The 24,640-nt window shown below is 38.5% G+C and overlaps 1 protein-coding gene across 12 annotated transcripts in view; it reads right to left on the bottom strand.

Moving 5' to 3' along the window:
- ADGRL2 (adhesion G protein-coupled receptor L2) overlaps positions 1-24,640 on the bottom strand; it is a 384,884-nt gene that overhangs the window by 296,342 nt on the left and 63,902 nt on the right. For 11 of the 12 annotated variants that reach the window (XM_084211669.1, XM_084211670.1, XM_084211665.1 and 8 more), the window contains exon 2: positions 13,854-14,029. The gene's annotated coding sequence lies outside the window, so the exon portion shown is untranslated. Of the gene's footprint in view, positions 1-13,853; positions 14,030-23,874; positions 24,093-24,640 lie in introns of those variants that run through there. The other variant, XM_084211671.1, reaches the window with a different exon arrangement.

Here is a 24,640-nt window from a genome sequence, read left to right as displayed (position 1 = left end):
CAACTCCCATTAAACCAGCTCTCCAAAATAATGATGTTCATCTGATTTTTCTCTCTTTGATTAGGCTTGTATAATTCTGTATTATCTTGGTAGCTTTGATGCCAAACAAGATTAAATTGTCATGTACAGTATATTAAATTTATAATCTGAATAAGAAAAATCACTTGTAAAGCACTCAATCAGTATCTAGAGACATAGCTACTAAATTTACATAATTTACACTGCTGACGTGCCATTATTTCTAATTATTTATGGCCAATTATCAATTGCTGGTCAATGCTTGGAATCAGGCACTATAATTATTTCCCTACGGCCTCTTGTTTAGATGCAACAGAGATGGTTTTATCAAGCTTCAGTATGACACCAACATACGTATTTCCCCTGCAAAGTGATAATATTTTTTGTTGGGATTTTAATTCAGCAGTATTAAAAAATATTTCTACTACAAACTGTACTCTACTGTTTCTATTACAAACGTAGAGCAGCATTTTGTACAAAACACTTAAGAGAGGATTCTCCAGAAAAAAACACTAAAAAATGTCAAACCACAAAAAACCCCCCACACCAAAACTGACATAGCGGGAGAATCTTATTAACGGTAATGTGATCTTATTGTCTATCCTGTTCTCTTTTATTTTTTTTTATTTAGCACATTTTCATCTTTTTCTTTTTGTATTTTGTTAAAATGGATGAAATAATAGCTGATTTCTGCCCTCATATCTAGATTTCACTTCTACACAAATCAGTCCTAAAGCATGCAAACAAAAATCTGCATTTGAATTCCTAATGATTCCTCCTATTGTCTCATTGCTGCTACAACCTGTCAATCACTGCTGAAAAGTGCTAATCACTCCCAGAAATCCCAGTCTCAGAGACAAAAGTACCAGTCACCACAAAAATAATACCAATTGGTCATGGGTGGAAGGCAAATCTCACTAGGGATCTAAGTGCACAAAGGAGTTTATTAAGTCCATTTTGCTATAGTCTAGCTCTGCTAGTAGCATCCAACGGTTTCAGACTTTAATTTCAAAGTCAACTAAAATCCACTAAAGTAACTTATATTCATTAGCTAGGCTTTAACTGAACTGCTGTGAAATCTCTTGGCTGCAAGGGCTTTTAGTAGAAGTGGCAGCTTTCATTTTCAATTTAAGGAAAATAGATCTAGCTGGATGTTAGGTACTTCTTTTTTAATCAGCTTGATTTTTACAGGCACTTACTTCTTTCCAGAGTTGTTTCTTTAACTAATTGTATACATCTTTGGCTAATACTGCACATGAAAGAATATCTTGCAGTTAATACTCTGTACCTGATCAATTCCCCTCTGTTACAACATTCAACTTTAGTAGAAAGAAAGAGCAAGAATGAATATATGCAATGCATTATAAAGAACTGTTGCCTCAGGTTACAGAAACTGCATTTTCTGCTAGAAAGGGGAAGGTGGCTAATTCAGTAGTCTTGACATCTAAACTGCTGTACCCTAAAGTCCCCATTTTTTTAAGCCTCAGTGCAGACTGCACTGTTTGCTTTTAAAACTATAAACACAGACTGTGTTTTCCTGTTACATCAACTAAATACTGAAGTATGTTTGGTCTTAATAAACTATAATTAAGCAATATACAGTAATTACCTTTTAGAAATCCCTACAGTGATTATTACCTCTGGAGTTGACTAGAGGAGACTAAGAATGTGCAATAATTGAGTTCTGTTGGGTATATGCATTCTACTTTCTTAGAGAAACAAAACATTTTAAATGGGCAAAACTTCTTCAATGAGTAAGGTTCATCTGGCTTCAGGCAGAGACTACTGCAATCATTAAACTTTACCAAAGTTGATGTTGAGTTAAATTTATCAATTTTATTGCAGTGGAAGGGCTAATCCTGAAAAAATGATAATATTTACATTGAAATTGGTTTGCAGAGAGGCATAATTTGTATATGGCTTTGGGCAATGTGTGCCTGCCTGCTTGGGATAGTTGGATTTCAGTAGTTACAGCATGCAATTCTGAACATTTCTTGCTTCAAAAGAAACCCACAGCTCCCAGCCTTAGAGTGCTTCCACAGCACACTCAGTGCCCATACTGCTGGCAAAATAACTTTTAAAACTCAAAATACAACATGGGGAAAGCTGGTTTTGTTTTTTCCTCTTAAAAGAGTGTTTGCAGTTTAGGTAACTTTCTCTTTCTTACAGTTAGAATAAATAGCTAGCCTCAGCACAAACGCAGGGTCTGCAAAGCTGTACATAACTCCAAAACACAGGCTCATTAATATAATTCTCTCATTATTACAGTGTCTATTATTCTGGATTTTTGATTTTGATATAAATAATAATGCAATTCAAATGACTGCACACATGGTGATCCAGGAAGGGAAGCACGCTTGCACTTCAGATATACTCACTTTGTGATACAAGCCACTCTAGGCACATTAATTCAGAAGTACATTAATCCACAGTGCCACCTAGCCACCTGTGTATATTTCGTTTAAATGTGACAAAAAGAAAAGCCTTCTAAACTGTAAAAACTGTTAACCCTCTCCCCTTTCCCTCCCCTTCAGTTACAGGATGGAGATGGAGTAGAATAATAATAAAAAAAAAAATAGTCCGCTGTGTTTATAGCAACTGTTACTGACCTAAAGGAAACCTGCAAATCTTTGCTACAGCTCTGTGTTACACTGTTATTACTCCAAACAACATAAACTGGGATATTAGCTTCACTGAATTAAAATGAAGCCTTCTATAAACACCTGCTTTGTTGCACGAAACTTCTTTCACTGAAGCACGGAACCTCTTCCCTTCTCTTTTTGCTTCTTTTTCAGCTCTAACCTTAGAATTAAATTAGATTTTATATTATGTTTATGTTGCAAGAATGTTTTAAAGCTTCAGCAAGTATCTAATTTATTTTGGGTCTTATCATTGTAAAAATAATAAAGTCAGGCTAGCAGATATTAAAATACATCCTCTAAATGTACATCTAATAGATATTCTCAACCAGTAATATTCCCACAGCAATTTTAACACACACCATGAGTACACCAAACCTCTTTGACAGAATGCTCAAAGCATCATGTAGTTCCCAGCTCAAGGTGTGACAGAAATGAGTTACTTTTAAAACTTCCTCCTCCTTTGACAAAAACCACACGATATTCCCTGACTACCTTTTACAGTTTGCATAGGAAAGGAAAGATGGTACGGGAATTGAAATGTCCCGAGCAGCTCTGCAAAGGAAAGCCTGAGGCTGGTATCTGCCTCACCCAGGGAAGCAAGGAACTTGCTCCCCCATGGCATTTGAACCTCTTTCAGGCAGGACGGAGTTTTTTTTGCCACTACCCTACAGAGCAGAAATGAGAGTGTAACACAGTGCATCAAAGGTATGCTCGGAAGCCCTCCCAAACACTCTGGGTTTTAGCACACAAGCCAAAAACTTTCCCTGTGGAGGCAAGTTGACCCAAGAACTGTCCTCCTCTTAATTCTTTCCAGCTCCCAGGCTTTCACATTTTGCCTGGTCCACCAGGGTAAAGAAGGGCCAGTAGGCCAGTCTACCCAGAGAGTAATTCTAAATATTACCCTGTATGCATTTATTTAGACCTCGGCACAATGATGGTGCAGAGAGAAAGCCTAGGGTGAAAAAAAAGAGAAAAAAAAAATGGAAAAGAAGTCTTCAATATATGTTTTCCCCCTTCTATATTGAGAATTTTCACCCTTGTTCAATTTCCCATGAGTAGAACCAGTGATCCAGCCAGGCTTTTTGCCCCTTTTAAAGAAATTAGGCTGATTTAAAGAAAAAGACATAAAAAGGGCACTCTTAGTTTATCATAAAAAAGAAAAAAGCCCTAAAGAGCAAGCTACAGAAAAAGAGATGGGTTGTTCCTGACACAGATTAAAATAAATAATTCTTACTTCACAGTTTTCTTGTGCGTAAAATGTCCAGTTTTGAGTTTCCACCCTTGATACCAGACCTAGGCTGGTTCCAGGGGACTGCAGACACTGTTTCTTCTAGGTCTGAGTTTATTTATTTATTGCTTTATTTCTTTATTTTTAAATACTCTCAATATCCTATTTTGAGGATTCTTTTGTGAACCTCTTCCTTCTTAGCACACAGTATATAGGGAAATATATACTTATGCTCATCTGCTCGGTTACTTTCTGAAATAGAGAGATTTAACTGGTAAGAATTTTAGGACAGAAGCAAGAGGACTTAAAAAACCCCAAAAGAAGTCATGATTTGAAGGCAACACTTCAGCCTCACCTACCTCACTCTATCTGGCTGTTTACTACAGGCTCAATCAATTTAGGGCACGGGCTATTTCAAAAGATCCTGCTTGGTTTTGGTGAAAGTAAACAAAAAATTAAAATTCAGGGTTTCTTTTAAAACCTAATCTCACCCTTTCCCAGTGGAGCGCCTGTCCCTTCTGTGTAACTTCAATACTGGTTATTTCGTACCACAGTAAATGCAGTGGGCAGGAGGATGACTGACACCTGATCCAAGACAATGGGGCAAGGACCCAGGGCCCAGCAGCCTTGTGCTTTGACAGGCTTTTTCTCCTGGTGACTGTTAGCCATTGTTTGATAACTACAGACTTCCCTTCCCACAGACCTTTCTGAACTCTGCTGTCTTTGAACGGCGCACGGAATGAGAAGGAAAGTATTTACCAGCCAGTAATTACAAGCCACCCCTCATGTAAAGGTAAACGGTAATGAGGAATGTGCAAAGAATAGCTAGCACTGTCAAAAGAGGGAAAAAAAAAAAGAAAAAGCTTGTAAAACGTAAAGCCACACAAATGCCTTATAGACTTATCTGCAGTAACTGTATCAATTAACCATGCTAAGAGCCCTGACTCAGATGGGTACTGCACACAGCATGTCTGCCAGTGTTTTATTATCAAGTCCATTATGATGAGTTCTTGTCCTAGACAAAAGGAGAACAGAAAAAGAATTCAGGCTGACAAATTAGACTTGAAATCAGTTTCATTTACATAACGACTGGAAGTTCATTAATAACAGAGTTTTAATTATTCATGCTCTTGTTTCACTAGATACAGCAGTTTTCCCCCTGCTGTGCTGGATGTCTGGATTAGGTAAAATGAACCATAGCAAACTGATAGACTGCCCAGATTTCCTAACTTCTTTGCTGCTTTCAAGGAGAGCACTTGGGGGTGGAAGAGTAGGAGACGACAGGGGGATGGGAAGAAAGCCTTTCCTTCAGCTAATGTTGTAACATGCTAGTGAAGGAGATATTTAAAATCTGCTACGGGTGTAAACTTTGATTTGATGGAAACTTAGTCTCAAAATTCAAGCCATAAGAAACAGATGTCAATTTCTGTGTTGATTTGCCAGATTCTTGTTCCTTATTTAGATCAGTAGAATCAATGCTAGAAGTTTGTGTTAGGATATCTGGTGTGAGCAGAGAGTGTTATAAGAGAATAACATTTTAGTCTCTCACAAAGAGTTGTTTAACTTCTACACTAAATTCATGACAATTTTGTAAATTCAGTTTTCTCACATTTCTTTTGTGGGCTTTTGTTTTGTACGCACTTTCCTTTTGGTTAGCTTCATTCTTAATTATGAAATGGAATAAAGAGGGTCAGAAGATAATATATTTTCTATAGAAAAAAATCTAATTACGTGGGTCTTTGTAAAAAATTAATCAAAACGCAACAATGAATGGACTGCTTTATCTTATAAGGATAAGTTTTTCCCATCACAGCGTCTAACAAGTAACTCCCATTGACTTCACCATACCCTGCAGGGAAAGAATAGGATCCGTGGATTTTACATGACTATTTGCTATTCAGTGAAACCTGAGGGCCCTACTCTCCCGCTGCAGGATGCATGTAATACCCATTGAAATCAATGGGAATTACCCTTCTGTCCTGCAGCACAACCAGGCCTCACAGCTACGTGTCGTGAACTATGAACACTGGCAGGTGGACAAAGTGAGGGATAGATTTGAAGAATGGTGCTTACTATGAGATCTAAGTTATGCTTTGAGATCCTTCCTTTTTCTTGTAGCCTGTAACTATGGCATGAGAATACGGGTCTTTCAAAATGTGAAGTTTTCTTAAAACAAAACAATGAATGGAATTAAAAAAAAAATGAGTAGAAATTAAATCTAATTGGTGATCTCTTAAGCCTTTACTGTTCAGTGCTTCCTTTTTGCTGGAAGAACCAGTAGCTTTTTTGCCCACTGTTTCTTCATCCTTGAATGCTTAATAATATAGCTAGGAAAAAAAAAGATGGAAAAAATCTTAAGAGGACAGGACAGAACAGTAGAGATTCAATAGACATCTGAACCATGTTTGCTCTTGTACTCTGTTATGAGTATTCTGTTGCTACTGGGGGGTAAGGAGGAGAGATGTTTCCATTTGAATTCAGGTGCAAGTATAAAGCCACCAAATTTTTGTCAATATGTTGCATCTTCCAACTCTGTTTATTGGTAGGTAGTGCACCTGTCCATAATAGATATCATGTCCATAATAAATGTCACTGAATGCTCACAAAAGTATTTAACTTTTTTTTAATGGAAGCCAATTCTAAACTAAGAGGAACAACACGAAGTTGGAAGTCAGTAAATTCAGACTGCATTCCAGCTATATCACTTTCCTTCATCACACAGCCTACCCTGGGCCAAACCATAAATCCATCAGTCATTCTGATGGCTAAGGAGTGCCTTCATATATAACCATTCACAGGAATTGTTCTGCAGGGCTAGACAAAAATCTACGAGTCACTGTTCACCCCTGTAAATAAGCAGTGCTTAGACTGGCCTCATATTTTCTGTTCTCTCCCTGGAAATAAGAAGACAGCATTTCCTTGACTGATTGGTTTACTCCATGAATACATTCCTCAGTCAGGTTAGTGATGAACACAGTAAAAATCTGAAATGAAAAGAGCTGCTAGATTCCTGTATGAGAAGATTTGGCTGATGTGAACAATTTCCTCTCAGTCTGAGAGTGACAACAGGAACATAATAAAGGCATGAGAGGTGTATGGATGCATTAACCGTGTAATGTGTTTTTGATTGGACTTTATGAGAATAATGTGAGCTTCTTACAGCCAGCTCCAAATTTAGGTTGTTCATAAAGAAACTAGTGCTAACCTGACAGACTTGATAGGGTCTAGTGGAAAAAGAGGTCTGCTTACCACAGAGGTCAAAAGGGACCAAGGTTATTCCAGCCTGCTCTATGAACACATTTCATTTTTATTCTCACCAAGTTCCCAGATATATGATGTCTCTCACATTCCTGTGGGAGATCCTATGTTTCTAACTGTTCTTCTAATCTTTTAGGAAACATACCAGGCAGCTCCCACATCACAGATGGCATGCAGTGTCTGACTGAACCAGCAGACTTGGTGCTGTCTCAATGCCTTTTATTGGCAAGAATTGATTGAGTAGACCTGACTGATACTCTTAGTAGTAGCTGGACAATCTGCCTTGCTATGTTTAATCCACAGACCATGTGGCTGTTGGAAGACACTTTTTTTTAACAGCTTTTTAACAATTTACAAGGGCAGCTTTTTTGAGAAATTATTTTTCCTGATTTTAACATGTTGCTGTCTCTACATATTCTTTGTCTATCACTGGATTTTCTAAAAAAAACCCTTCCCCGTAACTCAGTGTGGTTTATTTTCAGTTGCTCTCAAGTTTTAGAATATAAAAAGTGCAAAATCCTGAGAAAAATCTTAGTGAAAAAGTGTCACTTAGCAAAAAAATAACAGTCACGAAAAAATATGGACACACATATCACCTCCTTGTCATTGACAAACCACATTGCTGAAAAACCTAACAAGATAGAAGCTTTAAACAACTCATTAAGGCAAACTAAACAGACTGAAGGACTCTCAGGTTGTTGTTCTGGCCCACATTTTCAGATATTCTAGATTCAAACCTAGCCAAGACTTGACTGTCTAGCTTACAAATAGAGCCCTTAATTTTTACATAAAAAATTAAAGATTAAAATTACCTTTCTTTGATCACTTCTTTTTGAAAGAAGTGACCTACAGCACCCATTTTTGAACTTGTCAAACCTAATAACTGTCATTGATTCATCAGAAACTCAGTGCCATTTGGCCCATTGCATAGTAGGCGATGCTGTGAAGGTACATTTTTTTTTCCACAGCTAGAAGAATTATGTACTGCTTCTTCCTTAAGGAGGATACTTAGGTGAAGGGGAAGAGACAAAAGAGAGCTGTTTTAAAGATCTAACCCTTGTTATTTCCATTTACCGCCTTTTACCTGTTCTCACCAGGTAATTTCCAGTTACTCACAAGTTTCCCTTTAGCCTTAATAAGGAAATCTTCAAGTCAGGTTAGTGCAGAAGATTAAGACTGTATTAAGATGAAGTCTGAAATGTTCTGCTACCAATTAGCAGTCTAGTATTTCTGTAAGCCTTGAATTTTTGATGCGATCAATGACACCAAGTGGAGCCATCTTCTGTGGAGTGGTTATTAAAGATATAAAAATCAATACAAAGATGATACTTGGAAATCCATATCACAAGATAATGAATCGCCATGAGAGCCAGCTAAGAAGGAATGTCAGCAAACCAAACAGAAGGTTTGTGCATAACAAATTATTTGATGCTAGTAGAGTTTAAGCTAAATTTTGCATGAGACAGAAGTCTTCAGGCAACACTTAGGATACATTTGCATGGCAAGGTTTTAATGAGATGAAGGCACAAGACCAACCGTGCGCAGGGCTTTTTGTGCATTAAAGAGAGACAGAGGGAGAGAGAGATGATTGAGATGTATGGGATTAAGACAATAATGCTATAATTTGACTTTAATGACAAAACAGCATCAAAAACTTTCTCTGTCAGTAATCCTTATTCAATTTCTTTTAAACGAAACATTATTTGCCTGCACCTTAAGTGCTGATTGTTATTGGAGTTGTGTATTGGAGCTTCACAGGATACTCCAAACTTAATTTGAACTAGGGATTGATTTGGTTGGCTTCAAAGCCAGGTTTTCCTTTCCAAAATTGAACTAGTGCATGACTTTGCAAGTTCATTTGGGTTTACTGCCTGACACAATTGTATAAGACTTTACAGCATTTAGGGCACGTTTTGCCCTGCTGATCTCCTGTTCACTCACATGTTCAGACCCACACACAGAACTATTAAAACAAACAGTTCTGCTGTCCCTCCTGCATTTCCCTGGGAAATACATTCCTTGCTAAAAACTAAAGATGCAAGAGACTCACACAGTTCAAATTCATATTATATGAAAAACATCATCACTTTAAACTTACAATATATAAAATAAAAGGTTTTGAGAGCATTTTGCTATCATTAGTTTTCCTCAAACTTTTTTGAAATATGAGAACAGCATGTTCTTATTTTATAGATTACTCATTTTACTGAGGTATGTAAAAACCAAAGTGAACTAACATGAAGATATGACAAGGTCCTAGGTAATTTGATCTTCTTTAGTTGTGGGACATTTGCCTGCTAATTGCCTATCCTGTCTATTTAAACTGCAAGTTCTTTGTGATACAGACGCATTACTATGACTGAGTCTAAATCAGGGTCTCTGAACACTAATGGAATTCAAATGACTGATATTAATAAAAATCAGATAATAGTATCCCATAGGAAGTCTAGAAGATCCAGAATGACAACAGGTCCTCTAATGCATCTTAATCTGCTGTAGCTACAAAAGCCAATCATACCCTAAAATTTATACAGCTTTACTCCAATTTTTTTTTTTTACAAACCACATATATTTCTTTTTTAAACTCCATATTCCCCTTCAAGCAGCATTTGCTCTTATTCAGTAGGATTAGGGCACTTTGAACACATCTACTGTGGTACAACAAATTTTCTCTTTCCTTGTTTTTCCTAGGCACACATAGCTTTCACATTTGCAGGCAGTAAGTAGCAAGTGCTTGCGGATAATCATAATCTCAGCACACAATCACAGCTTATTGTGCTTTTAACAGGACACTATATGCAAGCCCGTTATTCTTTATTAATCAGTAACTGTCTGTTGTTTGACAGGCACTAGATTTTTATTTAACTATTTTGTGTGCAATTTCTCACCTTCTCTATTTGAAAACCTCTTCTCTATTTCAAATAAAAAGACAAAAAGGCAATGGCAGTTCAGATCATCACCAGGATAATATGCATACCTCCAAAGGCTGCATCAATTGAGGATCAGCCCTTTGTCCTGCAAGCAAGAATAACACTGAAACATTACAGCAACTCTACTGCTGCCTGCTAGAGGCAGCTGGCAAGTTAGTGAATCAGCCATCCAGTTGTATAGCAAAGCTACTTCAAACCTAAATAGACAAATAAAGAGCAGCCATGACATTTTTCGTGCAGTTTTCACCAGCTACTGCAGTTTTGACTTAATTTGTTTCCCTGCCTCTTTGCATCTTGAGTCTTTGAAGGCAAATGAACCAGTCGGTGTCATAAAACAAGGAGAACTAGAGCAGCCTTCAGTAATAACAAAAACTAACGGAAACAGGAGATCTTTTGCAGGCAACATTTCACATGGCTCAAAACGTCTTTGCCGCAGTTTCAATTCTGCAGCCTTGCGATTGTTCTGACACCTCTTTATTGTTCCTTTTAAGTGCAAATGCCTAGGTAGCATCACTATAAATGAAACAGTAGTGTTCACAGATTGCATTCAACGGCTGTTAGAGCTTCGTCTCCTTCATCTGCACAATTTGCATCTATTACAGGCTCAGGCATATAGCTTTTGCTGCTTCTCAGTGGCCTCAGAAGGGGGCACAAGAACCCCCCCGCTAAAGAACGGCAGTGAGGCTGATCTTTAAAGCCCTTCCTAGAGGCAGCCCCTCTATGGTGCTTACTGAAGGGTGGGAGGAGGGGAAGAGGCTGGTACTGTGAAGACTTTGAAGGACTATGAGGACCGCTATGATGCGCCATGCAAGTTCTGTGAATGATCCTGCCTTGTGATACCCACCACAAAATTGATGGTGTTTAACAAGAATTGCTAATAAAGATGAGGAGGTCTAGTCCAAGCACAGGCATTCAGGGCCTCCTGAACGCGGCTCAGAGGGGTTTTGTACAGTCACTTGTGCAGTAGTCTTTCTCTGGGGTGCAAAAGAGAGGTGGGCTGATACACTTAGTACCTGGGAAATTCATTTTTCTTTCCCAGCGCAAGAGGGAAAAAGAGCCCACAGAGAACAACCTCTCTTAATTCTCTAATATCAGTTATGTGCTGAGACTTTTTTAACAAAATTAACCAGAATGGCCTCAGCTAAAACCCTGTCTGGAAGCTCAGCAGCGTCTTCATGCAAAGCAAGATGCAATGCAGGAGGTGCTGTGTGTTTCCTTTCTGGTTGCCCAAACCAAGAGAGGAAAAACACTCTTCATAAACCAAACACAGAAAGTGCAGAAGCTGTCTATTTTTTATTTCTGAGAAAATAACAGTTTGATGATTTGACTGCTCTTCTTGGATACATAAAGAAAGCTTTGCAGATGAGATTCAGAGCCTTTGTCTCTTTCAGGGAAATGTTTGCAATAATTGACAGGAGTGGCACATTCCAGAAATGAAAATACTAAAAATGTGAGTTGTTCAGGGAAGAAACTTATGCCCTTTATGTTCAGTACTTGAGCAGTCCCAGTTTAGGATCTTTAGGTGTGGTACAAATTATAACCAGGCTAGAGGTGACAGCATACTCAATGTGGTTTTATTACTGTTATTATACCTGTGTAATTATTATCTCACAATCCAGCATTTCAACACAGTCACACTGCAGCATGTGATGCCACTGATGTTCAGGCAGTACACACAATTATTTGTCCTTTCCATCATGAGACTCCACTATTGCAATATTCACATCAAACGAAAGCAAAAATACAACTTCCATTATTATTGTTTTTTTTCTTTGTTGTGTCTCTCAGGAATCAGAAGATAAGCCAAAGCCAGGAGATGGGAATTCATTTTACTAGGCCACCCTGCTGATCAACTAAAACAAAAAGTTACCATATGCTTTATCTCTGTGACAATGCAGTGGGATTATATTATTTTATCTTGTTTTACTAGCGAGGCATAATTGTATACAGCCTCTCCATGAAGCACACAAAGAACTGAGACTGGAAATTTGAAAAAAGGAGATAGGTGTATGGAAACACATTTTATTCAACTCTGGTCAATAGAATGAAAATCTGAAGAATCACTGACACAACATCTTTCGTATTCTCATTCTTTCTCGAGATAGAGAACATATTTCACTTACAGAATTGAACTATTACAAACGCAGTTGGAGTCTGCATTATCTGTCCTTTGGATCCCAATCATCAGCTTAAAATCTTTGTCTTTGTCATAGTTTTTTCATTTAAAAGAAAAGAATTAGCTGAAATCTCCTCAATGACCATAAGAATTCATAAGCAAATAGTCTATTTGCATGTTCAGCTTCTGTAGAATACAAAGTAAACCTCTCTTCAAACACATAATAGATACATTTTCCTGAAGACAGATACTTGTTTCATATAATGTTTTGTTCAATAGTTAAAAAGATGAGATTTTCTCAAATGACCTACAACAAAATCAGTCCTAGGGAAAGCCCTAAGCACTGACTATCCACTTTTCTATTTTAAAATGGTATTTTTCTATTACTCCCTTAAACACCTTGCAGTGTGACTTCAGCGTCCCACTATAGTATGCCATCAAGTGTGGCGCTATTATTCTCCTATAAATTCAAACCAGAGACATAGGAGAGCAAATCACGATGCCTCAACCTTCTACACCAGTCAGTAGCTATACAGAATACAGATTTTCAACCACTCTAAACATTCTAGGAATTCATTTCAGCTACGTCTATCTAGCACAAATTTATATACCATACTTGGATCCTCCAAATAAACTCATACAAAGGCAGGTTTCCTTCTAGTAAGAGAACAAAAAAGTCTTTTAAGATGAAATTACAGCATGATGGTGTTTGTATTCCAAGGAAAGCAAATGGTATGGTAACTTACATAAAGCTACAAAGCTCAGAAATTCTGCAAGACCTACATTTGCCATTAAACTAGGTGCCTCAGGCCAATGACAGAGACTGTCCATCATTACTAGAAAAGAGAAGCTGGGTACAGATATCACAGATGATGTAAAACAGACACAGTACATGTTTATGCAAATAGATGAATTTTATGGTTTTGTACTCTTCTGCATTTCCCACTAAAACTGGATTTGAAACAAGGTAATTAAATTAGACCACTGGTAGAACTCCAGGAGCAATTAGCTCAACCAGACAGAAAAATCCCAACAGAATCATTGATGACTGGTTGCACCCTTCCAAACTTTGCCTTCCAGAGAGGCAGATACAGAATAAACAGGTGCAAGCAGGCAGATAACCACTTGGCAAAACCTGGATGCAAGAGCGCAGTGGCCAGGTAAGTACAGCCATCCAAGTAGGAGGAGGAGCACTGAAAATGGTTCATCAGGAATGACCAGGAGGCTTTTCAGCCCCACACGGCACCTTTTCAGCCCCTTGACACCAAACACTACTGGCCTCCCTCTCAAAAGCAGCATTTTTAAAAAACTTGTCAGCGTGACTGAACAGGCAGTGCCAGGAGTCACCCCACTCACTTCTTCATGCTTCCCACCACCTGGTGCTGGCAAAGATCCCTTTGGCTAGCAAGGCACTGGGACTTTGTTTTTTCTTGTGGTTCCATTGTAAAGGGTACAATGTGGATCCTTGTCTCCTTAGGTATAATTAAGTGCTTAAGTGGTAGCATGTCATGCTGCAATTTTGTGATCTGAGCCCGGGTCCTGAGCTAGCCTGAAAGCACAGAGGGCAGACAGGCAGCACTGCATTGAATAACCGGTGAAAATTGCCAAAGATAACATTAATTCAGGGGATAAATGCACATGAAAAATTTAGAGGGGCTTACCTTCAACTCAACCTCATCAGGAATGCTTTAAGGGAAGGATGAAAGGAAACAGCAAGGAGGAAGCCATCAAATTATGTTTCTCACAGTAGCACCTCCAATCAGACAGGTCTCTCACCCAAGATTAGGTTTCATTCTGCCCAGCCTCAGGTAAGGTGGTGTCACTGGAGAACTGTCACCTGCAAAAAGAGCACAAAATATTTGTGGATTTAAGATACAAACATAACAAGCATTAAAAAAGTAAAACATGACACACTTAATCATACCCCTTACCAGAAATGAATCCATATTTATCTAGCAAAAAAGCAAGGGACAGAATGAATCCAGAAGCTCAGTCTGGTGGCTAACAGCAGGTGAAAAACTGATGAATCTTATGTAGCAGGGGAAGGGCAGTAACAAAAAAAACATACCAAAAATCCCAACCAAAACAGCAAACCCAAACCAATTAATTTCTAATCTTCAACAATTAGTTATTTGAAGACAGCATTTTTACAACTGCCTGTATTGATCATTAAAATAAAGGAAGGCTTCCACCACCATTAAAACTAAATATCTTTCTCATCCAGAGAGAAAATAGTTGCCTTTGGAGACTGAACAAAGACAGGTCTGAATTCTTCCCCTACACTCTATTCTTCCCCAAGCATGGATCCAGAGAGAAAGACAAAGGGGTTATTTTGATTTGCACACCACTGCTTCCTTTCATGCTTTTTTTTCCTTGAAGTGGCATGTGCTTCTTTAAAAGGAGCGGACTCCCAGCTTGCCATGGGACCCCATTGTTTTCTATCTGTGATTGAAATAAATCTCCTGAAATATGTTTGGTTTCTCTTAAATTTCAAAGTGATGGCCAGTACTCAGCTGCAAATGGTTTCAAACTGATCTTAGCCACTGCAGATTAAAACTCCCTCATCACTTGCTGTGAAACAAAACACAGTTAAAACCCTCTCATCATCAACTGGGAAATTCTGGCCAAGCTTTACTTTCAGCTATCCTCATTCAAATCTGGAGACATTCTTTGGAAATCAACATAGAGGATGTTAGACTCAGGTAATGCAAGCAAGTTCCCACCAGGTTTAGCAAAGTTACTTCAGGATTTGACATTATGGCTAAGCATATATTTCCACAAACTGAACTGAGTGCAAAGTGTCCTCATCTCTACATAATCTTTGCATCCATCTCCCTCTCTTTCTCCTCTGCTCACTCCTGACATTCAATAAAAACTCCAGACTTATTCTTTGCCAAATGAAGCAGACAAGTGTTTCATTACTTTTTCCTTTTTTTAACTTGTTTATGTTATCACTTGCTCTCTCTGAAATAAGTGAATTGCATGTGTCTTGAAGCCAAGAAATATCTTCTAGTCTTTCATACATTTCTAATCTGATCAAAAATATTTTATTGGGAGAAATGATTATGTAATGGTTATGGGGGAGGAGAGTGTGAAACTGGAGTTACAAATAACTAAGTATTCAAGGAATTCTCCAGCCTGAATTGGCTGTAGAAATTTGATATTGAGATAGAAGACACTTAATATTATCAAAGGAAACAAAATTAACAACAGCTTTGCAACAAAACACCAAGCCCATAAATAAAAGCTTATTTTCAAATTGATATCCAGAGTAGTAAAGGAGGAACTAAATCAAGATCACAGCTAAGACAGAGGAGCTCTATTCTTGTATCAGTTTTGATCACTGTGCAGCCTCAAGTAAGAAACTTCTTTAGTATCTAATGAATCAAATTCAGATAATGATAGCATCTTTAAAGAGCTTTGACATCCTCAATCCAAAATTTTACTACTACTGCATGCCTGGGTCTGTGGCACAGTTTTTGCAAAAAAAAAGCTAGTAGTTTCAAGCAAAGAAGTAGCATATGTTCAGTTTAAAATTCAAATGTACTTATAACTGAACACTAATGGCAATGTCATTTATTCATTTAACAATTTCGCAATAGGCCATATGAGGCAAGCCATTTTTAAATGCATTGATTGGTCCTGTACAGAGAAAGAGGAGTTAAAAAGTAGCTGAGATTCATCAGAAGTTGCAGTATGCCATAAGGTGGTGAATGCTGCCCTCTGGCTCAGGTTGGCAATGGTCACTCATTTAGAAATGCTCTGTTTTCAAAGTGTGGGGGAGAAAAGAGGTTGAGGTTCAACAGCTTTCGTTAATATTTTGCTCTGCAATAGTTGTATTAAAAGGCTACATGCTTGAAAAAATGCAATGTTAGAAAGAAATTTCCTCAAAGGTTAAAGCTTGTATTTATTTTAAAATAATGTTTTTCAAGTATCTCCAACACAGAAAAAGAGCTACTTTCTTTTATCATCTATCTTGAATGGGCCATATAAAAGAGTCATGTCAGCACTAAACTTACAGGCCCATGGAGGACAGTTTCTTTTACACAGTTTTTTAAATAATTCAAGAATAGATATAACTTATTTCAATGTGTTATTTTAAAGTTTTAGGCAAGATTTATAACAAAGGAAAAGCACAGTACTCTTTATCTGTTCATACAGTGAAGGAAAGCTTAACCCATTTCATGAAAAGATAGTGTGATTGAGATGTGTATGTCTGCAGCTTAACCATAACAGCTTTAGAATTCGCTAAAGATTATGTTTGCATTTTTCTGCTGTAGATACACCATTGCTTTCTAAAAAATGATGTGTGAACGGATGTTTAAGAAATAGAAGACAATGATTTTATCGTGCTCCTTCTAGAAAATGGGGACCATTTTTCCCTTTAAAAATGGAAACACCTTCCCTTCTACTACCCCACAACTTTAGTTAGTTGGAGATAAGGGGAAACATACCTCACTTACGAAAGTGGGAAACAATTTCTATTACAGAAGGTAGATATAAGATACTGCTCCATTGCCATGCTAAGTGTGCCCACCCCACAAGAGGCCCAGAGCCAGCCTATCTTGCTGGCTGGTCTCTTGCCTGGCAGGCTGATCCTCAGCAAAGGAATGCTAGACTTGATGTCCCTCTGAGTGCAAGGCTCAGTTTTATTTTCCTACTTCCTCCCACCTAAAATTCAGTGCTTGAGGAACTGTTTGAGGAAGCATGGAATAGAATAAAGGGTTACAGGCAACATGCAGGTCCCCTTCAACGTGGTATTCTATGATTCTATGAAACCCAGCTCCATCGTTGCCTTTAAGTTCTAGCTTTCATAGTTTGCAGACTCTGTACTGCATTGGTATATAACTCTGAACTTCATACAGAGTGTCAGCAAGTTGTCTTCACAGTTTGGTTGGACAAAACAATCCTTTCCAGCCCGAGAACCAAGGACACCATTACTTGCTTGAGGCCCAAAAAGTGCAAACAGGTAATTGAGGAGAGAAATCTGGGAGGATGGGACTGCATAACCTGGAGCTGTAATTGGACAATTAACCCCAATATGTAAATGTGCCAGAACTTACAAAAGTGTGAAAATGTGTGATCCCTTGTCACTCTTGGGTGTGGCCTTGGCCAGGCTCTTGTACTGCCCAAGGTGTATCCTTTGAAGCTTTTTAAATAAATACCTACTTTATTCCTTTAACACTGTCTAGCCCCTGTTCTAGGCAGCCTCTCAAGGCATCACCATGACTAAGTCCTACAGCTTATCTTTCTACAATATGAGCTAGAGGAGAGACTGGATGCCTTTCTCTTAAGATGATAAAATGCAGTATTCTGAATATGAGACAGTATTTCTCCTGGGAATATTCAATTTTGGATAAGAAAAAGTACTCTTTTATATCTAATGAGAAAATTTTGTTTTGTCTTGAGGGAGAAATTTCAGGATAGTTTTGGGAACAACTATCTCAGAATAAAATTGCAAACAGAAAAAAGTTGATAGAGCTTTTTGTACACTCATAGTACACATTGGCATAAAGGTAATTAAAAAACCTCAAACCAAACAACTTTAGCATATTAAAAGAAAAAGAAAACCCTAAGCAAACTTTCAAAGGAAGGACTTTTAGAAGTTATGAATGCAATACATAGATTCAAAAGACCCAGGGGAATCAGGTAAGGAGAGCAAAATACACTGGGAAAGCTCATAATGTGCTCTCATCTCCACTTAACAGTGAAATTTACACTCACAGAATGAGTTTTAAGAATTTTTTTCCTATAAAAATGAGTAAAAACAAGGCAACTTGCAAATCTTCTGGCTCAAGTTTTTATTTCTGAGAAAGGAAAATGTTATACTAATTCTATATCCCTGTAAATAAGGAGATCTAGAAAAGCTTTTAACTTGGAAGATACCTCCTTTGCTTATTTATTCAGCAGGGAATACATAGAATCAAGTGAAAAGTACTGAAAGTGAATCTGAGTCTTTCAGCAATAGAATTAGCTATGTGGGAAAAATAGTTGCCACGTCTTTAGCCACTACCATGGCTTTTGAGATGGAAAGAACCTGTTTTGGGAAAGGCCACGTAATTAGAATTGATGGAAAGATAGAAAATATTTTTTTTCAGGTTTTGAAACTTGTTACCCTGCTTTGAGCACACAAAAAGCCTTTCAAAGATCTGCAGAAACAAAATAGTATTAAAGCAGTTGTTTTGATACTCAGTGTAGCCTGCTGCATATGCTCTGTTCTGAGGAGTTTTCACACTGAATTTGGCAGAACATAAAGCTGAGCCTAGGTCATAAATTTCCCAGGCCAGGACCAAACCCCATAGAACATCACAGTCTCTAGAGCTTGATGACAGTATTTTGGATTTTATGAAGGCATGTTTGTCCTACATTGCATGTGACTAGTTCAAGCTTTTCCTCAGTGATGTAGCCAAGAATTCAAGTGGTTGGTGTTGGCATGGCAGGAGCGCTGGTATTTTGGAGGTGCTGTGACCTTGAAAAGATCTCTGAGCACATGGTGTGAGTTGGCCAAAGTGCTTAAAGGTGTCCTAAGGAAATGCAAGGGGCTTTGGGAACTATCTTCTTTTTTCTCTGCAACAGCATCTATTCTCTTATTTACATCTCCTCAGATTCTGAGAAAAAATATCAGTGGGAAAAAGGGGATAGAGAAAAGCTGGGAACTTGACAGGGAGCGTGTGACAAGACAAGGCTGACAAAGTTGAATGTCCTAATATCTGGAGCTAAATGTGAAAGTGCTGCTGAGCCTACAGAGGTCACATCTTGTGTTTGGTCTGGCTGAGATGGATAGCACAGCCCTCACAGTGCTCTGCTTTGCACTGGTTGCAAGAAAATTGTTGATAACACACCAGTGTTCTGGCCACTACTGAGCAGTGCTGGCACAGCATCAGGGCTGTCTCTCCAACATTCCCACCTCACCAGTAGGCTGGGCAGAATCTTGAGAGGGGACACAGCTAGGACAACTGGCCTAAACTGACCAAAGGGATATTCCATATCATAAGGCATTGGTCATATATATATAAGCTCAGACATAAAAGCTAAGAAAAGAAGGAGGAAGGAGAGTCATTTGTTATTTCCATTTGCCTTCCAGAGCAACCACTGCCTGTACTGAAGACCTGCTTTCTGAGAATGTCTGGACATCACCTGCTGGAGGGAAGTAAGAAATAAAATCTTTGGGTTTTTTCATTGCTTCTGCATGCTTTTGCTTAAGTAAACTGCCTTATCTCAACCTATGAGCTGTTTTCTGTCTTATTTTCTCTCCCCAGACCAGTTTAGTAGGAGGAGTCATAGAGTGGTTTAGTGGGCATCTAACCAAGATCAACCCAATACACATCTGAAGCCAGGACTGCACAATTTACTCTTCTGATGGTACGGACAAAATTCAGTTTTTGGGGAGCTTCCATTTCTGTATAAAGATATCCTTGTTCTTCCTGCAAGCACAGAGTCACTGAGCTTGACAATGGAAGCAAAAGAAGATGTGACAGACCCTCTGCAAAGCACATGTTTCTCATCCTGCTCCCACCAGCCTTGGTGTTTGCTGGGTCTTTTTCTCTACAGAGATCCCAGATGTAAGAGTAAACAATGAGATTGCTGTATTTATACAGATATTTCCAGAGCTGAAACACAAAGAAAATGAAGGAAAAAATTTTTACACTTCCCCACATTTATACTCCAGCCAGAGATTCTCTGATCCACTTCTAAGTCCACCCATATATTTTTTAAACAGTGCATTGCAAGAAGATCCTTATTTGTATTAATTTACTTCATGAAGTAAGACAAAGGAATAAGTAATTCTCAGGAAAGGTGATGGTAAGTCACGTTGTCCTGAGAATTAGTGCCTTTTCTCACTGATGTTACATTCCAGAGACATGAGTGCACAAATACCACACAGCTGAGATTTTCGAAAGGATCTGAGTGGCAAGGACCTCAGCTTCTTCCAACCAATCAATCAGAAGACATTCCAATAGACTTTTCCATTTACCTGAATAAGAAGCTATGTTACACAGCATAAAAACCAAACCTCTAGCTTCCCTGATGAAAGTGGGAGGACTTGTGCTGGTAACAGTTGACAGAGAAGGCACAAAGTGAATAATATATGCTAAGTAAAAAACCAGCTTCTTTCTTGGTGAGTTTGGAAACTGAAGATCACACTCATCACCTGTGAATCTCTTTAAAAATATTCTAGCAGCTCCTTTGCTCAGAGTGACAATACCTAAGTAACTTAGCTTCTAGCATCACACATTTAATTTACATCAGAGCAGAACAAGCCACCACTAGAAAACTACTGGCAAATGTAAGACATTTCATTGCAAGGAAGCAGTCAGGAGCTTTATGGGGGTAACTGTTTCACCTCCAGCTTTTAAAATGAACTCTTCTTTCATTCATTTTAAGTAGCTTCTTACTTTGAGTGATTTTTGCCATAGGAATTTGAACACATTCTCTAATTTTAAATATTGGAATAGAAAATCAGACTGTAAGATAAAGAATACCTCTGCTATTAAGTATCACAAAAAGTTACAATTAATATGAATTTTAATATGCAAATCAGATTCCACTCAAAAAAATCCAAAAACAAAATCCAAAATAAAAGGAGAGCTCCGAAAAAGCTGGGTAGCTTGAATCTAATATAAACTTTATCTTTCAGAAAGATGTGCTGCACATCTTATTGCTAAAGACACAGCTTTAATTTTCAAGCCATGGAGAAGAGAGAACACATAGGGAGAATTCCTGATTACTGTGTCAAGGGAAACTGAGAACATTTGTTGAGACTCCCAATAGGGGTACAAAGACATGTTGAAATTTAGTGGTTAGTAATAGTTATTGTAGTCCTTTTACAAGTTTTTCTTTTCAAAATATGCATACATGAAGAAAAAGAGTTCAAGACTTTCAGTGAGGTTCAAGTGTATGCTTTGAAATGGGAATAATATGGGAGTAGATGACATTTACACCACCTAAGTTTAAAAAAAGGAATTAAAATGAGTTTATATCTAAAGTGGAAAAAACCAATTAAGCTAATAGTGTAAATCTGAAGTTATTTATGCATCAATGTCTGGACAAAAGAATGCAGTAAAAACTACCTTGTTAACAATGACAATGGACTTGAAAGGAAACACCAAGGTCTGTAGGAGAAGAAGGAAAGAATCGAGAAACATTCCCTATTTACTGTGACATTAGACCTGCAGTGGCCCAGGAACACTTGGTTGAAAATGAAGAACTTTCCAACAAGATGCTAAATGCTGACTGACAGCTGACTGGGTTGAACGAAATATAAGAGGAGAATCACATTAAGTATAATAACATAAATTAAGGGTAGTTTTCACACTTGTAAATCCATTTTAACCATTTTCTTTCTATCAGTATCTAATTAATACTTCTGGACTAGACCTTGTATGTATCATTTTAATATGAATTCTTCTTAATGTTTTTTTGGTCTAGGTTCTCTGCCTTAATGCAAATTAACTCTGCTTTTACGTAATGCCCCTGGCAGAGTTTTTGAGACTCATGGCACAGAGTCACATTACACTAATCCATGGCAAATGTTGAAAACTGCTGAAAGGACAGCGGCATTTTGGGTTTGGTTGTTTGGTTTTTGGTTAGGTTTTTTTTTGGGCGGGGGAGTTTATCATGGTGGAGGGACACAAGCGGCCCAGAGGGGATGTGTGTTGGACTGGGTTAATTTTGTGTCAAGTCATCTTGCCAGGATTACACGATCTTTAAGCTTGATATCAGTAAAACAGGGATGGGACTTTTGGGATCAGCCAGCAGTTACACTGAATTAGGTATAATGTGAAACTGCACCTTGAGAAGGGAAAAGTCACTTCTGGGCATTTTAGAGAGCTGTGAAATGCCCTCCCAGCTTAAGAGAGAGAAATGAGGCTACAGGCCTGTCAGAAGAAAAGAATTTAAAGTGAGGTTGTGTCTGAGGGGAAGGCAAACCCAGTCAGTGTAGGCGCAGAGTTTGATCCACAACTCTCTGAAGTCAAATGTTTTAGTTTACGTCAATGGCCTTTGATTAGGCCCAGAGAGAGCTGTAAGATCCAAGGGCTGCCAGGCTTGGTTACAGTCATCAATACTAGAAATCCCTGAGAGAGTTTCCTTACTAAACTCTAGGCCTTTTTGCTGCAGGACGCTAACTAAGGGCATGATCCTGAGCAAACCTAGTCCCATCGGCTCCAGAGGCCATAAATTCTTTTGACCATCTTGCAGCACAGATTCTCTGGTCTGCTGTAACTATTTGATACAAGCACTAGAAAGGACAAGAGAACAGGAGACAGTTTCTGGCAAAGAGAAGCTGTTTCTCTTGCCAGAACTGGAGCTTTCTCTGAGAGCAGGGTGAGTTAGGACGGCCCAGCCTGCTGTGAGCTAGTCCCAGGGGATCATCACAGCTGGAGTTTGGCCAGGAGATTTCCCTGTGCAAAGGGGAAGCTGGACCCTGAGGCTGCCTGAGGAAAGCCATCAGGTTCATTTTGTGGCACTGAGCCCAGCAAGTGGCCCACCAACCTTAATAGTCTATACTAGTTTGTTTCATTTTTATAGCATCTTGTGAAAAAAATCTGATTTCCCCAGTTGTTAAACCTTTCGAAACTGAGACAAGCTCACGTGGAAATCAGTTCTCTTAGAAAACAAAAGCTATAACCCTCCTTGCTGCAAGAGCTCATCATAATGTTGTTGTATACTTGGGAAATCCTTATCTGCAGATCAACTTTGAAGCTCACCATCTTAATTCCTCAAAACCCAATTTACATTACTTGGTTGTTTGTGGTTTTTGTTTCATTGCTTTTGTGTCTTTTTAAAATAAATTTTAAAAATAAATATTTGCAGGATAAGCAGAAAATAAATCAACAATAACAGAAAACCAGCAACTTGATTCTTTCTTCCTGCTTCTGCGAAAAAACCCATAAAAGCTCAATTGTCCTCTCAGGACTCCTTCTAAGTATTAACAAAAGTCTCTAAAAAGCAACTAAATGAAAGACCAGGGAGTTAGCAGCAGGGCAGATCTATCATAGACAAATCAGACAAAGCCCTCTCTCCTTCTGACCATATCTAGGCTTAGTTCTGATCTCCTTACTCATGCTGAGTAATAATTCACACCATAACTAGCCCCACTGGAGCTGCTAAAATCACTTGGAGTAAGCCATAAGCCTGTTTGAAAAATATCAGTCTGATATACTAAGGCTAAAAATCCTAAAAGCTAATTCAAATATTATTTTTGTAATTACATGGCCTCAAAAAATTATTCTGTTCTTTGTTTTTGTTGCTGTGGTGTGTTATTTTACAAACAAAACCAGAAAGTTTGTAAATTTTTTTTTTTGTTTTTGTTTTTCATCTTAATATAGAATCCAGCTAGAAAAATAATATTTTGTCTAACCTAGGAAATGCAATGAATGTACAAAGATATATGAAGAACATGCACCTTTTTGACAGAGATATTAAAGCAGGAAAACCTGAGGCCAAGTCTACAGTACAAACTTCTGTCTGAAAAGTACATTAGTCAACAATGTAATAGGACACGATCTCAGCCATTAACCCAGGTTGAGCCTACCCAGTGATTAGCCTGACTCAAAGGCCTTATTTATTTACTGCGCCGTCATGTAGCTTTGCTCACCCGTGTGTACGTGACAGTGACACTGCTGGGAGGGAGACTCGCTGGGCTGCTGCAGAAGTGTGCACCACAGAGATTTTTCCTACCTTTGTAAATTGATCTCTTCTCTGTGTCTTTCTCAGTAAGCCCTTGGAGAGTTTATCCATGTTTCTAATCACACGAAAGGGAGCTGCTGGAAAGTGTCAGAAGACTACTGATAATCAAGCAAATTTTCCTGAGTTTCAGTCTAGCAAGGCTGGACACCAAAAGCTAATCAGGATCCTTGGGAAGGTCATTCTGTTCTTGCTTAAAATACTGAATTCCTGCTAGTGAGCTCAGCTTGGAGATGTGAAGCCTTGGGAAGTCCCGGAGGTGCCAGCAGCGCTGTTCAATGAATACCATTGCTCAACACACCCCAGTGGTCCGGCCAAACTCCTCCTCCAGCAGGAAACCTGGCAACAAGGCACTCAACCAGTTGAACAAAAACTACAAGCTTTGCACCACGAGAGCTATTTGCCAACAAGCAGTAGCCCGCAGGCTGGATACTGTTACCTAGCTATTAACGAATGCTGCTGATTAACCTTTTCAGAGCGCTCTGTCCACCACACCTACTGGTGGGAACCTGCGGTGATAATGCTCAGGGGAAGCTGCTGACATCAGACTGACACTGGAGGGTACTGAAAAGGCACCCCAAGAAGTGACAGTGACTTTAAGAGTTGGATATAAACCAGGATAGTTCTCCCAGAGGTATTTGGGAAGAACAGGGTGGGAAGGGTAAGCTTTTTTAAAGCTTTCTAAAAGTGATTACGAGTTCACCACAATTTACACTATATCTCAGGCTGCTGTGCTTGACAGAGAACAAATTAAAATTTT

Source organism: Fringilla coelebs, assembly GCF_963513975.1.
Source record: "Fringilla coelebs genome assembly, chromosome: 9".
Lineage (NCBI taxonomy): Eukaryota > Metazoa > Chordata > Aves > Passeriformes > Fringillidae > Fringilla > Fringilla coelebs.
This window is presented reverse-complemented; position numbering and strand designations above follow the sequence as displayed.